Source organism: Crocodylus siamensis, chromosome 2, assembly GCF_052110815.1.
Source record: "Crocodylus siamensis isolate JL-2025a chromosome 2, ASM5211081v1, whole genome shotgun sequence".
Taxonomy (NCBI): Eukaryota; Metazoa; Chordata; order Crocodylia; family Crocodylidae; genus Crocodylus; species Crocodylus siamensis.
Window position 1 is genome coordinate 88874120 of NC_143396.1, and position 14750 is coordinate 88888869.

Genomic DNA, 14750 nt, shown 5'->3' on the forward strand with positions numbered 1-14750 from the left:
TATTTGGCAGACTTGCATATATTCTTCACTTTTCACACTAGACTTGATTTCAGTGGGACAGTACCCAGTGCATAAAGTGAATCACATACATGAGTTTTTGCATGGCTAGGGCCTACATTTGGAAAGTAGAATGATAACTTTTTTCTCAGTCTCTCTTTTATTCAAGAAAGAATCTGGGTTTGCACACTTGGTGTTGTTAGAGAGACTCCTGAATTGCAAAAGTCACCACCACAACCAGGTTTGTAGAACTGGACTTTAACATTTTTTTGTTGGCAGGTATTACTTCTCTGATTTTTTTATTTTAAACTAGCTCTTGTTCTCCCCTGTTCTGTGCTGCAAAAGCCGTCTTCAGGTAGGCTTAAAACCTTTTTGCCTCCATGAGACCCATAGACTTATTATTAATACAGGAATTTCTTAAAAGTTAGTATCCTGCTCCATTTTATTTTTGCAGGAGTGACAGAGAGAAAATCCAAAGCAAAATGGGAGAAACAATGAATTGAAAAAATCAATGTTGTGACTGACAGTGTTATTAACAGATGACTTGAGAGAGACCTTGGAATATAGCTTTATTGATTGCTGGGGCAGTAGTTCCCCCATGGACTAGAAAGGTGCATAAATATTAATATATTACATTCTTCAAATTCTTGAAGACTGAGATTTTGAAGACCAGACTGAGATTTTCAAGCAGTCTCATTCCAGTTTTTCTTCAAGAGATGGTTACTTACAGTATCAGCCATATATATAAAATAGTATTAGCTATTCTCAGCATTAACTGTGCTAATGCCCCTACCCCTCCATTGTAATACTTCTCTCTATATAGATCATTTATAAAGTAATTAAAAAATGCTAGATCAGCTCAGTGCAACTGAAAATAAATGCTCAAATATCTACTGGGGACAAAAAATGTATTAAGCTGCCTGAATTTGAGAACTGAGGGCATTCTGTAGGTGTGTAAGTATTTGCATGCTATAATAAGCGCTCCATATAACGTGCCCCTGCAATGTAGTAGTAATACTAACCATTATAATCAATTATAGCTATGTCAAACATAAGAACCTAGTTTGCAAGATAAATACTTAACCTTTATGATTTTATGTTCCCAGATTGGAGGAAAAATGTAACTAACATGTAATTTTTAAAATAATTCCTATCCACTGTAAAAATAACTTGACAAAGCTGTCTGTTCAGTAGCCAACACAATTATTTGACTATGTTTAGACTACAGTACATGTTCTTGTTACAGGCCAGATTGTCAAGTGATATTCTGTCCTGAGCTGGAAGCAATGCAGTACTGCTTGATACGAGATAGATCCAGGTGCCCAGGACCGATGCTTCCTGGCTTCTTGCCATTCTTCTGTGTAGCACAAGGATCACAAAGTATTTCTGTAGAAGAGGATGAAGGGAGCAGAAGATTGGACATGGATCACTTAGGTTCCCTCCAGCCCAATTTTTTCTGTGATGCCACAAAAGAAGTAATACACATCTGCCTTTGTCCTTTTAATATATACCTTTAATATACTACTTTGATATTTATCTGTACTAGGTTCCTGCAGTTATTTCTCTGCCCAGATACATGGAGGAGAAAGCAAAAACTCAGCTGGTGTAACCTGTTATAGCTCCATCAGGGTTAGTGAAGCTGTCCAAATTCACAACAGCTGAGAATTTGGCCCAAGCACTTTAGCTGGCTTAAAAATAACTCAAACATCTTTTATTTGGAGAGACTTCCACATACCTGCATCCCCATGGAACTGTTTAAAATGCCTGCAGTGAGCTGTGGACACTCCCTAGGGAGCAATAACCTACTCTGGGTTAGTGTCTGAACATAATGAATAAATGATATCTGTCCCTTTTCTGGTCCAAGAACAATGAGTCATGTTCCCTATCCACCCCACTTATTTACCAGATAACTCAATGCACCACCTGTATCAGAAGGGAAGTTAGCAATCTTCACCTATCCCTCTTAGGTAAAATCATTGCAAAATTAACATCTGGAGCTTTTCAAAGCCTATCAACAGAAAAGAGCATTCAGGATGTCTTTGGTACTAAAAGGATGAAACATGCTTTTACATCTGATGAAGGTTCTATGTAATGGATTATACCATTATATAATGTAAATCCTCATCCTTCTGCCCACCAGTTTCACATCAAATCAGGTATACATAGTTAACATAGCTTGGGGCTGGCTTTACTGTGCCTGATCCTAAGAGAGGCTGCTACACACAAATTTACAAATCTTTGCGGATGAAACTGAAAATTACAGGTATTGGGATCAGGACTTGAGCAGCCCTGCTAAAGGGAAAGGCACATTCATCCTAGTTAGATCTAAAGGGACAAACAAGGTGTCTATTTTGTTGAGGTTTAAATTAATATAAAGAAGGTTTGGGATGCTCTAATGCATATTTACCCCTAGATTTTTTATAGCTTCTTTTGAGGTCCATTGAATCAATTTGCAATTAATTAACAGCCTTGCAGCATGGGTTCTGATTTATCTTTCAAACTATTATCTTTCATATTGTACAGAACAATAATGCCTCTATGAAGCCTAGTAGTGCAGGGCTTTTCCGTACTACCCCAGCCTTCCTCATGTTAAATGGAGGTATGATCAACCCATTATCTGAGAGAAGAAAAAGCGGGGGAGGGGAGGGAAGCACAGCAATGATACAATTTGAACACAGTTTTATCATTTAAAAATGCAAGGAGTGACAGATGGAGAAAGAGAGGTAAGTAGAATTGATTTGCATGGTTATCATCATATCGGATAGTTCTTGTACAAAAGAAGAAAGTCTGCCAAAATGTTTGTCCAGCAAGGACGCCTCTAGATATTTATAGGTGTAGTGATGGCTTATCTAGATCTGGGGCTCAGCTGATCTGCTCTGGAAAAATCATTCCATTAGGATCCAGGTTGCACATGACCTTCTTCTTACCATTTACCACATACTATGACAGCGAGAACAAATCAAGGTGTAGAGGCTGGTAGTAGACTAGATAGGTTCCATGGTAGAAGCTGTTATGGAACACATGTAGAGGCTGCTAGTTGCTCAGCAGAAAGGGCTCTTTGCTTAACCAAGATGAATTGGGAAGTACCAATACTTTCTAGGATGCTCATGGTATCACTGCAGAGTTCTCAGTCAATTTACAGAAACATCGTGCATACTTCATGATGCTGGAGTACTAATAAGGAAGATCACATTGATTCATGCAACTTCAGATTTGGCATTATTGTTTGAGGCTGCATGCACATCCAGTTCCTTCATTTTTAACAACTCGCCCCCCTCCCTCCCACCTCTCTTGTTTTGGTACCTTATTAGTCACCTGAATTTCTCTTCGTGACCCAGTGCTTACTCTACGTCTCCACTTTCATCCTTAGAGCATCTTCTTTTGAAACAAGCTTCTTCAGTGTAGACTATAATCTTATTATTAAAATAAAAACTCCTTTACCTCCTCTTCAAGTGGTATGCACTACCAAACAGTTATTGGGCAATTTGATTTATACTTATTCTTCCTTCACTTTGCCTATGCTTCAGTCCATCGTTCATTTCACTAGTTCTTACCCAGTTGAGTAGTATGATGTTTATATAAAATAAATGATTGAAAGATAACCAGGTCCTTAGAGCCCCTGGGTCATAAACACTTTATTTCATTCATCTCAAGAATGATGTCATGTCAGAGCTTCTAAAAGGTTTTCATAATAGATAAGGTGAAATCCTATTTCACTTTACATGCCCAAAATGGCATTTTTCTAACTGTATAACAGGTATTTTGCATTTATGTATAGTTTGTAATCCCATATCAAAAGAAGCGTGGACAAACTTAGGTGTTTCACTTCCTAGAAGCATTTCCTCATTGCTCAGCTGTTGGGGCTAAAACATGGGAGGGTCTTCCTCGTCATTGCTGTCCTCCTAATCTGGTCAGAATTGTAGGATTTAGTCAGGAGGTATACCTGCCCAGTGAGCACACAGCCTATTGTGCACACTCAGTAGTTGTGTGGCTGCTTACACGTCCCCACTGCAGGGAGAGTAGGGGGAGTAGGATCACAAATTAGGTGTAAGTGCCAAAAATGGCAGTTATATAGCTGTAAACCTGCCAGAGGGGTGCTGGCTACACCACATTTCTGTTTGTTGAGCATCGCTCATAAGAAGCCTGGTGTTTCAACATACTGGAGTGTGTTCATGACCTACGGCACATGAGTAGTCTCTTTAAACTTACATGGTTAAGTAAGTTGGTAAAGCTGAGTGGTTTGAAGGTGTACATTTGTATTCAGTTTGCTTTTCACAAATATTCCTAAGTTGTCCTTTTAAAAATACACCCTTTCCACAAACATTCTGATTAGTATACTCATTCATTAGCATATTCATAAGGGAAAGAAAGGGCAAGGGGATATGGAAGAAAGACGATGGATAAACATTTGGACTGGGCCCCAGGAGACTGGAACTTTTGACTGGGCCAGAGTCTTCCTGTGTGACTTTGCGCATTGTATCGCAATTCCTTATTTGTAAAATGAAGATAAGAATATTTCCCTGCTACAAAGAAAAGTTTTGTGAGGATAAAAGTTTGTGAGGTACTTGTATACTGTGGAAATTAGGGACACATATGGTAAATAACAAAATTGTGTTGGCAATCTATGGCCCTGAGCCGGTTCCAGGTCCCAAAGAGACTGGATTCAGCCCTTGATCTGGACTATGTATTACTAAAAGTATGCTGATTTCCTGTTACAGCCTGGCCATCAGAACTGCTCTGGATTCTGCATTGTGCATTTTACTAAGGGTAGGCTAATTTCCTTAATACCAGCTCCTATGGAGAGCTCCATGTGTTTCCAGTTCTGTACAGGGAGCTGCTCTATGCAGAGGGCTGCTGTCTTTTCCCAACACTGCATCCTCTGTTCACTGAATTGGAGACTCTAAATTGCCCCTCACCACATCTTTCAGAGGCAGCTTCAGGGAAGGAAAGGCAGTGGAGAGATCAGCCCATCTGCACAGAACAGAATCTGGGGTGCAGTAGGTGATGGCAGCCCATGGTGCCATCTTAGTCACAAGGGATGGCCAGTGGTTAGCAAAAGTTTGCCAACCCATTAAATAGATGAAAGGAAACTTAAACTAAATTTCCCAAAAGTTTGAAGGAGCATTAAAAACGTCTTTTTTTTTTTTTTTTTTTTGCTCAGTTCTACTCTCTATTCTTTCAACTCTGCATTTCAATGTGTGTTTAGAAGTGAAGTTACAATTATCTAACTTTAAATGAGCTACATCTCTACTTTGGTTGCTATCAGTTGGTAAATGATCAAAACAGAATTTTATCTATGCTTTTAACATTTTAAAACTCAGTTAAAACATGTGTGTTCAGAAGCTTGCTCTTGAAATATTGTTTCCTTCCTGTCCCTGGTGAGTAATTATAAATCATAGCTAACAGAATGCGAAATATACCAAAGCTATTTTTGTATTTTTCTCATTTTTTCCATTTTGTCTGACCTTCTTTTTGCCAACTTTAACTTGCATTCAGTGCTCAGACTCTGGGTACTCTTCGCTAAATGAAGGATATTCAGTTTCACATTTTAAAAAAAAATGTTCCACAATAATATCCTAACCAAATGTGATATTACTGGTATAAGATGTCAATACCATAACATTTTACGTACAGAGAAAAGTAGAGTGTAGAAAGAGAAAACAAAAGGTGCAGCAGACACGATAGAAATGTCTTATTTGACGTTTTTTCTTTACACAAGAGAATTAGTAAAATAGTACAGTTGGGATAATGGGATGAGTAAGATGGGTGTTGCAATATCCATTACTCTTTAACTTTCTAGTTTATTTTCTTGGGTAGTGATTACTGGCTATGTCTTTAAGGCTTACCTCTTAAATAGTATATGGCTATTAAATCCCAGCTTGAATTTATCTAAGGAATAACTTAGGAGTGTTTTAAACTTATGCCTTAATTTTTTTTTTTTTTTTGCACAGATACACCAATATAAAATGCAGATTAATTCCAGATGTAAACTGACAGTGGAATTTGGCCCTGCAAGCTACCTCACAGACACAGTCAACAAGAGGACAACAAAGTTGAGGACAGAACTAGTTCTGCTAATGACTAGGAGTGACCCTTCTGGGACAGCCCAAGCACTTCATGAGAGTCCACAGCTCCAGACAAACTGCAATCAGAAAACTAACATTAGCTCAGACAGGATGCATGAGTCAAGGATACTGAAGTGAGATGAAAAACATGGTATTCAGGCATCTGCTACTCTCCAATTGCTGGGCACTAGTTGTGGTTCATGTTGCTGATTGGAGCATACTGGAAAAGAAACAAACAGTTTAAATTGGGATTAGCAGCTAACACCTATCATATGACTTACCGAAAGCAACAAGGTTGTTCCTGCAACAGAATGATTTAGGGGACAATGTGTGAACAGCTTGGGGTTGTTTTCAGATCTGTCCATCTCAGATGATAAGGTTTACCACTCTGAAACTCAAATCTGCCCCGACAAGAAAAGAACACGTGGTCAGAAAGACTGCAGTCAAATTCTGCTGTCTTTTTCCCCCCTAACATATTATTTTACTGACTTAACACCCAGGTCCACACACAAGCAAAACAGAGACATTATAAGGTGGCCCATTTACCTACTTTGGCTTAAAAGCTGTATTGAAAAAAGAAAGAATCTGGTGACCTGGGTCAGATCTAAAAATAGTTATTCCTTTCAGACCATACTTCACTTTAGTAATAACACTTGAAGGTATTTGTGTGAATGGATGTAGAGGGCAAACAGTTCAACAACAATAAGGTATGAACTTTGGCATACAATATATGCCAACTAATACAAATTTGCTGTGACTGTTGGACTGAAACTATATTATTAATAAGAGATAAGACACAGATCCAGTTGACTTATTAGACACAGATTCAACATGAACAAACTGGTTCAAATAAAACTCTCTCTCTCCCCAGCCTGCTGCAAACCTGTGTCTGAAACATAAATTTATATTTCAAAACTAGAGCTAAACTATATCTAAACTGAGGTTTGAAATAATAATATGAAGCTATTTTGTTGTGATTTGTGTGCAAGTACACAACTGGGACATACCCAGACAAGAGCCCCAATTCTCTTGTTGAATCAGTCTTGCATTAGAATGAATGCTTACAGCAGTTTAAATGAAAGAAAACTCAGACCTATAAATAAAGCTGTGCCAGCATTTTCCAGAAGTAAGTAATGCTGGAACTCTTGTGATACATGCTGTTTCCATGACATTTCCAGCCTGATTATACATATCCAACAGGCTCTGATAGCTTAGATAATAACAACCCAGACCTTGGAATACTTTGAGGTGTGTTGGTTGTTGTTAAATAGATCTATGCAGTGATGAAAGTGCTTTTGCTGTGGTCATGTTTTATTCCTATTTTTGCAGATGCCATAGCTTTCAAAATAGCTCTTTCTGGAAAAAATGTAAAAAGAAACCCCACTAGTCATTTTAAGACATACTGCAGTATAAATAAAAATGGCTTCGTGCCTGCTGTTAAGAAAGACTCTGTTCCTTTCTTCAGCTTTTTAAAACTTAGACCAATATATAATTTGGTTGTAGCATTTTTCTCCCTTGTTAACTTTGTTTACAAAAAGCAAACATGGTTTTTCTGGTCAATGGGATTTGAGTTGATAAGTGTAGGATTGATTGCTTGGGTATAACTGGTGACAGATTTGAAGTATGTGTATATGCTTCCCAGGTTCACCAGCTCTAAGTTTGGGCCAGTGCATTTTTGGCCTAATAATTATGTAAAAAGGGCCATTTGACCTTTATATATATAGCATAATGGATCTCCTACAAATATTTGAGAAGCTACCAGGGTTATCGTCAATCTATTTAGCTCATCACAGTTTTATCTTCTGAACAAACTCATCATCAGGGATAAAATCCATGACTGGGAGAGTCACATTAATGATCTGTCTAACCTGTCCAATTTATAAAGCATGGCAGAGCCTGAGAAAAAAATGCTGTCTAGAAAATCGCTGATCTTTCAACAGTTAGGATCATATTGGCTGTGGCTACTTTATCCCCAAAGCAAAACTTAATAATGTGTGTCTGCTGGTTATTGTCTATATCAATGTGAAACATTCTCCTTGCCTTATAAGGGTAGATTTTAGTCAATAACTGTCTGCTTGTCAGTTACTTTCTTTAAGTAGTTTGGTTGCTAGAGGGTATTGCCAAGGAACAATTAGGACATCTACTGTCCAGAATATTTATTGTAGAAGAGTTCACTTATGTGAAAAACAACTTTTAAATGATGTGACTGTGACTGTTTTATAGTGTTGCTTTAGGTTTGGTAGCAGCAGATTTTCTTTGAAGACTTCTAAGGTTTCCTTTTCACTTCTTCCAAAACTAAAATATCCCCCTGCTCCCACCCCAGCTCAAAAAACCAGCCAACCCTTCAAATGAATAAACAGAGAAACCCATAAAACCTCATTATTTGTTCGATAGTATAGTAGCTTGTGAGGCCCTTTTAAACTTCTGAAAGCTCTTTTATCTGACATATTTTGCATGACTAATTAAATTTGGTTGTAAGCACTACAGCGATCTGATTTAAATATTACAAATAGGTATGGAGGGCCAGATCTTCAGTTGTACTACAGCTACATGTTGTGCGTTTGGTTGGGGGTGTGACAGTCAAGGTGTGCCTACAGGCCCATCAAATGCTGCCTCTAGGCCAAGTCCAAGAGCACTTGTCCACTCACTCCTGCTCTGTGCATACCAACTCCCAAAACTGAGATAATATAGTTACTTAGAGCAGTCCCTGGGCTCTGTGTTTATATGCTTCTTGATGCATGACAAGAGCTGCTCTCAATCTCATTTCTGTCAATGTGTTTTAAACAGGAGTAAATGGGGTATACACAAGAGTACTTTCCAAAGATATTCCTGGGTTTAACACAGAAGCAATATAGGTAAAGCCTTAGTTGTGTACTCTCCTGATGGCTCTAAGTATGCAATCTCCAAAGATACCAGTGGATCAGCTAAAGATCTTTGAAATTGTAGCAGTTTTCTGGTATCTCTCCTACTTATAGAGATTCTTGATGTAGATCGACTAATTTCTGTGGGATCCAAGGATTCTCTTATGTGAGAGATGGCAGAAGAGATGCATGGAAAATCCTGCTGTAACTTCAAGTATAGTATAAACAGCCACTGGTGGCATAGAAAGCAATGTGAATTTTAGGGTAAAATTCAGCCTCGCTAAACACAGTTAAGGTAAAACATTAGACAGAGGAGAATTCACCTCCAAACAGGGAAATCATAAGCATTCAGTGCATCATTCTTCAGAAAGTATTCAAAGCTAAAAATAGAAGTCATTGTCCCATTATGGTCCTTACTGTAAACCTTTGGGCTTCTTAATCATTGTGCACATGTATCTTATTATTATGACCTTGAGCTAACCCCAAGTGAGTTAGTTCAGAAACTTATTCATAGAAATGACTTGCCAGTACTCTGACACTATTGTGATGAGGACAGCATAAAGCTTAAAGGATATTTCATGGCATCCTCACATACAGATTCCAAGATGGACTATATCTGGTCACCACCCACCACAAAAATACTGCTTAAATAAAGCAATTCTGGAATTTGAATGTAATGCTGTAAGTGTCAAACACTGTTCATTTTAACGTATATAGAGTCCTCTAACTGAATGAAATGAATAACACGTCTGTTTTATAACCATCTATTTGAACTGATCTTGCTCTAAAATGAACCTGCTTTAAAAAAAAAAGGTAAAATACTAAGAACCTGTATATAAGTTAAGAATTTGTGTATGAAAAATTGTTATATTCTGTTCAAGGGTTTGGAAGGTTGCTCAAACATCCATTTGAAACCTTTGGGTGCCTAGACACATGCTCTGACGTGTTCTGATTAGAACATGTTGGACCAGACACAATTCATCAAGTCTGTTCTACTTAGAATGCTCCAGCATGCTGCAGCATCACATGTGTTCAGCGTCCCACGTTTCAAAATGGCAGCAAGCTCTCTTTAACTAGAACTCACTGAATGAGCTTTAGTTAAAACACCTCCATGGCCATTTTGGCAGGACAGTGAATACAGGTGACCCTGCAGTGTTTTAATTAGCGAGGCTATAAAGGAGCTGTTCTAATTAAAAAGCCTGCCACCCTGGAGCAGGAACATAGACACCCTTAGTTTTATAGCATTATTGATATGGAACCCTTTCTAACTGTTGCTACCACTGGGGCCATAGACATTAGACTTTATTCAGTATAAGTGATTGGAAATCAGTCTGTACCCATAACAGAACAAAAGTTCAGCACACACAGACTGATTTAAAAATGGTGGAACCCAGTTTAAAATAGCATTCCCCTACCCACCCAACCAAAGAGCGAATGGGTGTTCTGTTTGCTACTGATCTAAACAACACCACTTACAGAAAACTGCATACCTTAGATCAGGGGTGTCCAACCTTGTTGAATGTGGGGCCGGATCACAAACTTTTTATCACCCAGTGGACTGGTGAACCATATTCAAAGAACTCACAGGATGTGGTATCACATCAGGAAGTGATGTCACGTGATTTTGGACACCAACGAAGTTGCCGGAAGTGACAATGAAATGGGCCTGGAAATGTGGTTTAAAATCCAAAATAAAAACAATATAAAAGCAACAATGAAATAATACCAAACACTTGACTAAAGTAAACACTTTTACTTCTATTCACTTCTCAATGAATGAAAGGAGCATAATGCAAGTCGACAGATCGAATGTGGAAAAGATGTCAGCCAGAGTGGAAAGTAATCAAAGCAACAAATATGGGCATTTTTTGAGAATAATCTTCAAGAAAATTTACTTTTACTGAATTAATAACTTGTTAGTAACACATCTTTAACAAGCAGTAACAAGTTGAACCCCCGAGAAACAGAAGCAAACACAATCCAAACACCGGACAGTATTTTTACAGATTTTTACCTGCTCCAAATTTATGTTGGAGCCCAGATCATTCATGCTCTATTCTTGAGCATATTGTTCAGTCTTAAAGGAGCATACAGCACAGCTGCAGGGGGCTCAGCCACAGCTTTCCCTTCCTGGTGCAGCCTGGCCAGCCCATCCCAACCCCTATCAAGCGGTGGCTTCCCCATGAGCTGCTGCACTTTCCCCCTACCTGTGTCAGCTGGTCCCAAAAGGCAGGAGGCTCCACCACCGCTTCTGCTGGCCAGTGCCAACCCAGCCAGGCATCCCCCAGCAGCATGTGGGAAGCCTGCTTCAGCTGCCCGGTGCCCTGCCCAGCCAGGTTGGCACTGGCCAGGAAAAGCAGCATGTGGCTGAAGCCAGCTTCCCACGTGCTGCTGGGGATGGAAGGAGGCCAGCTGGGTCGGCACGTGCCAGCAGAAGTGGCGGCAGAGCCGTGTGCAGCTCAGAACTGACCAGTGCAGGTAGGGAGAAAGTGCAGCTGAGCCCCTGCTGCTCCAGCTGGGCTCATCCTGTCCCGAGCGGCACATGGCTACTCCTCTTCCCACATGCACTGCAATGTCAAGCTGACACAGTGCATGTGGGAACCTTGTCTCTTCCCCAGCCCTTCAGCAGCCATTAGGGAGCTGCTGAGGGGCGGGGGGAGGGACAAGGGGTGGGAACGAAAGTAAACTTTTGTTTTCTGTCACAGGACCGCGGGCCATAGAAAATGCCTTGGCGGGCCGCATGGCAACCCATGGGCTGTATGTTGCACAAGCCTGCCTTAGATCAATTCTGCCTCAGGCTTTTTGAATGTCTGTACCTAGCCTGTATGTTTCTAGTTTAAGAATGAATCAAACAAACTTCATATTTACTGCTGTAAAAATAAAAAATAAAAAACAAGCCCCCCCCTCCCCCCCAGTCTAGTGAACAGAGTATGCAAAATACAAAAATACAAGGGTGGACACAACAAAGAAGAAAAGAGTTGGTAGAAATCGAAAGGTTTAAAGTAGTATCCTAACTATAAAAAAATAATTTTACTTCTGCATTTGATCTGAAACCTGAATACTGGTTCATTCGGAGTTTACAAAGCCAGGAACACTGGCATCCTTCAGACATCGTTGGAAAAGCAGCCAATTCAAACTTCCTGGAAGTGAAGCTTGTGGCAAAGGGTTTAACATTTTAGAGAAGTGTTTGGACTACAGACAGAACAAGGCATTATGCACAGAGATGATACTTATGCCTAGCAGAGGAAACTACAAATTATGAAACATTTGGCATACATTTGTTTGAATGTGCAGCAACTCTTACACTGATGTATAAAGTGCTCTTAGGGTATTTCAGTCATTGGGATGTCTCATTTCCAGAGGTTTTTCTGGGCAAGAGGAAAAAACAGAAAAATGAAACAAGGGTTTTCAAAGACTGCAGTCAAACATTCATCTTTAGAGATATTTTTGGAACAAAGTACAGTTTTTAACCATAACCCTCATCAAACTCACTGAAAACTTGAGATATATCTTTAGGATCTCATATGTCCCTTTGTTGCATAGTTTATATAATAGGTCTTTTATAATTGTATAGAATGTGTGTGTAGTCATAGAGTCTTATACTGGCTTGTGAAGGAGGACTGATTTTTACTTTAGACAGACAAGAATCAGGTTAGAATTAGTGGTGCCAACAACTGGCTAACATTTCATTTAAAAACTGGGGCTATGCTGACCTACTTGTATTCATTCATTACATGTAATCATTTATGTCGCTGGCTCAACTGGCACAATACTGCCTCTGCTATCTTAAAAATGTAGCAGTGCTTATTTACAAGTACAGCAATTAAGTGAATCAAATAATCATGGAAATTATTAAAGAAATGTAACTAGCAACTACTGGACATATGGCTGGTCTCATTTTTAATACTTACAGTCATTTATTAATTTTTTTATTGTGGGGACCCTGTTGGAGTCAAAGTTGTCCGTGACTTCAATTGTTGTGAGTTCTAAATTATGCCATGCCCTAATTGCAATAGTTTTCATGTGATCAATAAATCCAAACAGTTTTTATTCTAATTCTGTATGTAAGCCCACAGGTAAAGTTGTACTTATGTTCCTTTTTAAAGCAGGATTTCAGTTCCATGGGTGATTTAGAGATTCTTCCAAGTTTGGACATGTTATTCTTCAAAACAGAACCGAGTCTCTTACTGATGTTTCTTCTGGGATTTCATTTCTGCTCTGTGCTTTCCTTCTTGCTCTTATCCTGGTTTCTTTTTTCAAGGATTCTCAACACATAGCAGCATCCTCCAAGTCTGGGAAACAGGTTAGGCAAAGGTGGCAACAGGCTGTTGGGGCACTGTGAAGTGAGAGGGGCTTACTGATTTTTGAGATGCCTTTAGCGTTCCCTGTTTCTATGCCCACTTTCATGTTGTAGCCCGGGGACAAAGAAGCTGAATGTATGTTAGTAGCAGAATGAAGTACTAGCTATTTCTAGCTGGAAAAAAATATTTGTGAATCCCCTTTTTTTTATATTATCCACCCTGCTCCAAAATAAACACAGATGATAGCTAACTAGTAGCTCATGCAATAATAGGAATGTTCATAAGGAGTCCCCTACTTCTTTCCTAGTCTAGAAAACAATGAATGATTTAAATGCACACAGCCAGTCTAACACATGCCATCACTGAAATAGCTTTCCACTGTAGATATACCAAAATAGATATGCAACATGATATAAGAGAATTTTGCAGTCAGTAAGAAAGGATAGAGTCCTCTAGTTTCACACAACCATTTTTATTACTCTATTTACTCTTGCTTTTGGGTTTTATTTTAGTTTTATGGCAAGCTGGGAAGATGTAGTCCGACGCCGTCCAAAATGGCGAAACAGACGCCATCCGAAACAAGTACGCTGGCGACCTGAGGGCCAAACCTGACCAGGGCAAGGTCTTCAAAGTCACCTCAAAGTGGGATGCTAGCAACCACTTCATGCCTAGCAGGAGCTTCACGTGCTTCGTGGACTGGCGCTTCCTCCACCGCGCCCGCCTCAACTGCCTGCCTCTGAACAGGGCCATGAGCTTTGGCCACTGGGACAAGAGGTGCTGACGGTGCGGCTGTGCAGCTGAGACCCTCCTCCACATGCTGTGCAGCTGCAAGCTGCATGCCAGAGCCTGGCAGCGCCGCCACAACACTGTCCAGGACTGCCTGGTGAGAGCCATCCTGGCCGCAGTGGGGGACGTCCCCGTGAACTGCACCATCCCGGGCTGAGAGATGCAACTATGCAACCTGACATAGTCATCACCAACGAAGAGACCAAAAAGGTCATGATCGTGGATGTCACCATCCCCTTGAAGAACCGGCACCAAGCCTACACTAACACCCGGGCTTGTAAGCAGGAGAAGTACGCCCCGCTGGCCGACACCCTGAGGGGCCGGGGCTACGACATGATGGTTGACGTGCTCATCGTAGGAATGCTCGGAGCCTGGGCCCCAGCAATGAGAGCGTCCTCCATGCCTGCCGCATCTCCCACCACTACGCCAAGCTGATGCGCTGCCTCACGGTGTCCAACACCATCCGTTGGTCCCGCAACATCTACATGGAACACATCATGGGCCACCACCAGTACTCCGACCCCACCAGATGAGCTGCCGCTGGCCCGGACCTGGAGGGAACTGCCTGAACCGCCCCCCCCTTCACTTCACTCCGAGAGGATTCTTCAACCACGGACGACCCCGCTCCACCCAAAGACGACCCCTGTGATGAGACTATATGGACTGAGGCACTTCCTCCAAACCACTTCCTCCACCACTGTGGACCATTTTAATGGGTTTGTGTGCATCTATCTCCTTTC

At 40.4% G+C, this 14750-nt stretch overlaps 1 long non-coding RNA gene across 3 annotated transcripts in view; it reads right to left on the reverse strand.

Moving 5' to 3' along the window:
- Positions 1-485: 485 nt before the first annotated feature.
- LOC149870479 (uncharacterized) overlaps positions 486-14750 on the reverse strand; it is a 306281-nt gene continuing 292016 nt past the window's right edge. Inside the window, exons 3-5 of one of the 3 annotated variants that reach the window (XR_016440451.1) lie at positions 10414-10589; positions 6193-6282; positions 486-3163 (exon numbers count right to left, since the gene is read on the reverse strand). This is a non-coding gene — a long non-coding RNA (uncharacterized LOC149870479). Of the gene's footprint in view, positions 3164-3482; positions 6283-10413; positions 10590-12199; positions 12293-14750 lie in introns of those variants that run through there. The other 2 variants (XR_016440452.1, XR_016440450.1) reach the window with 2 other exon arrangements.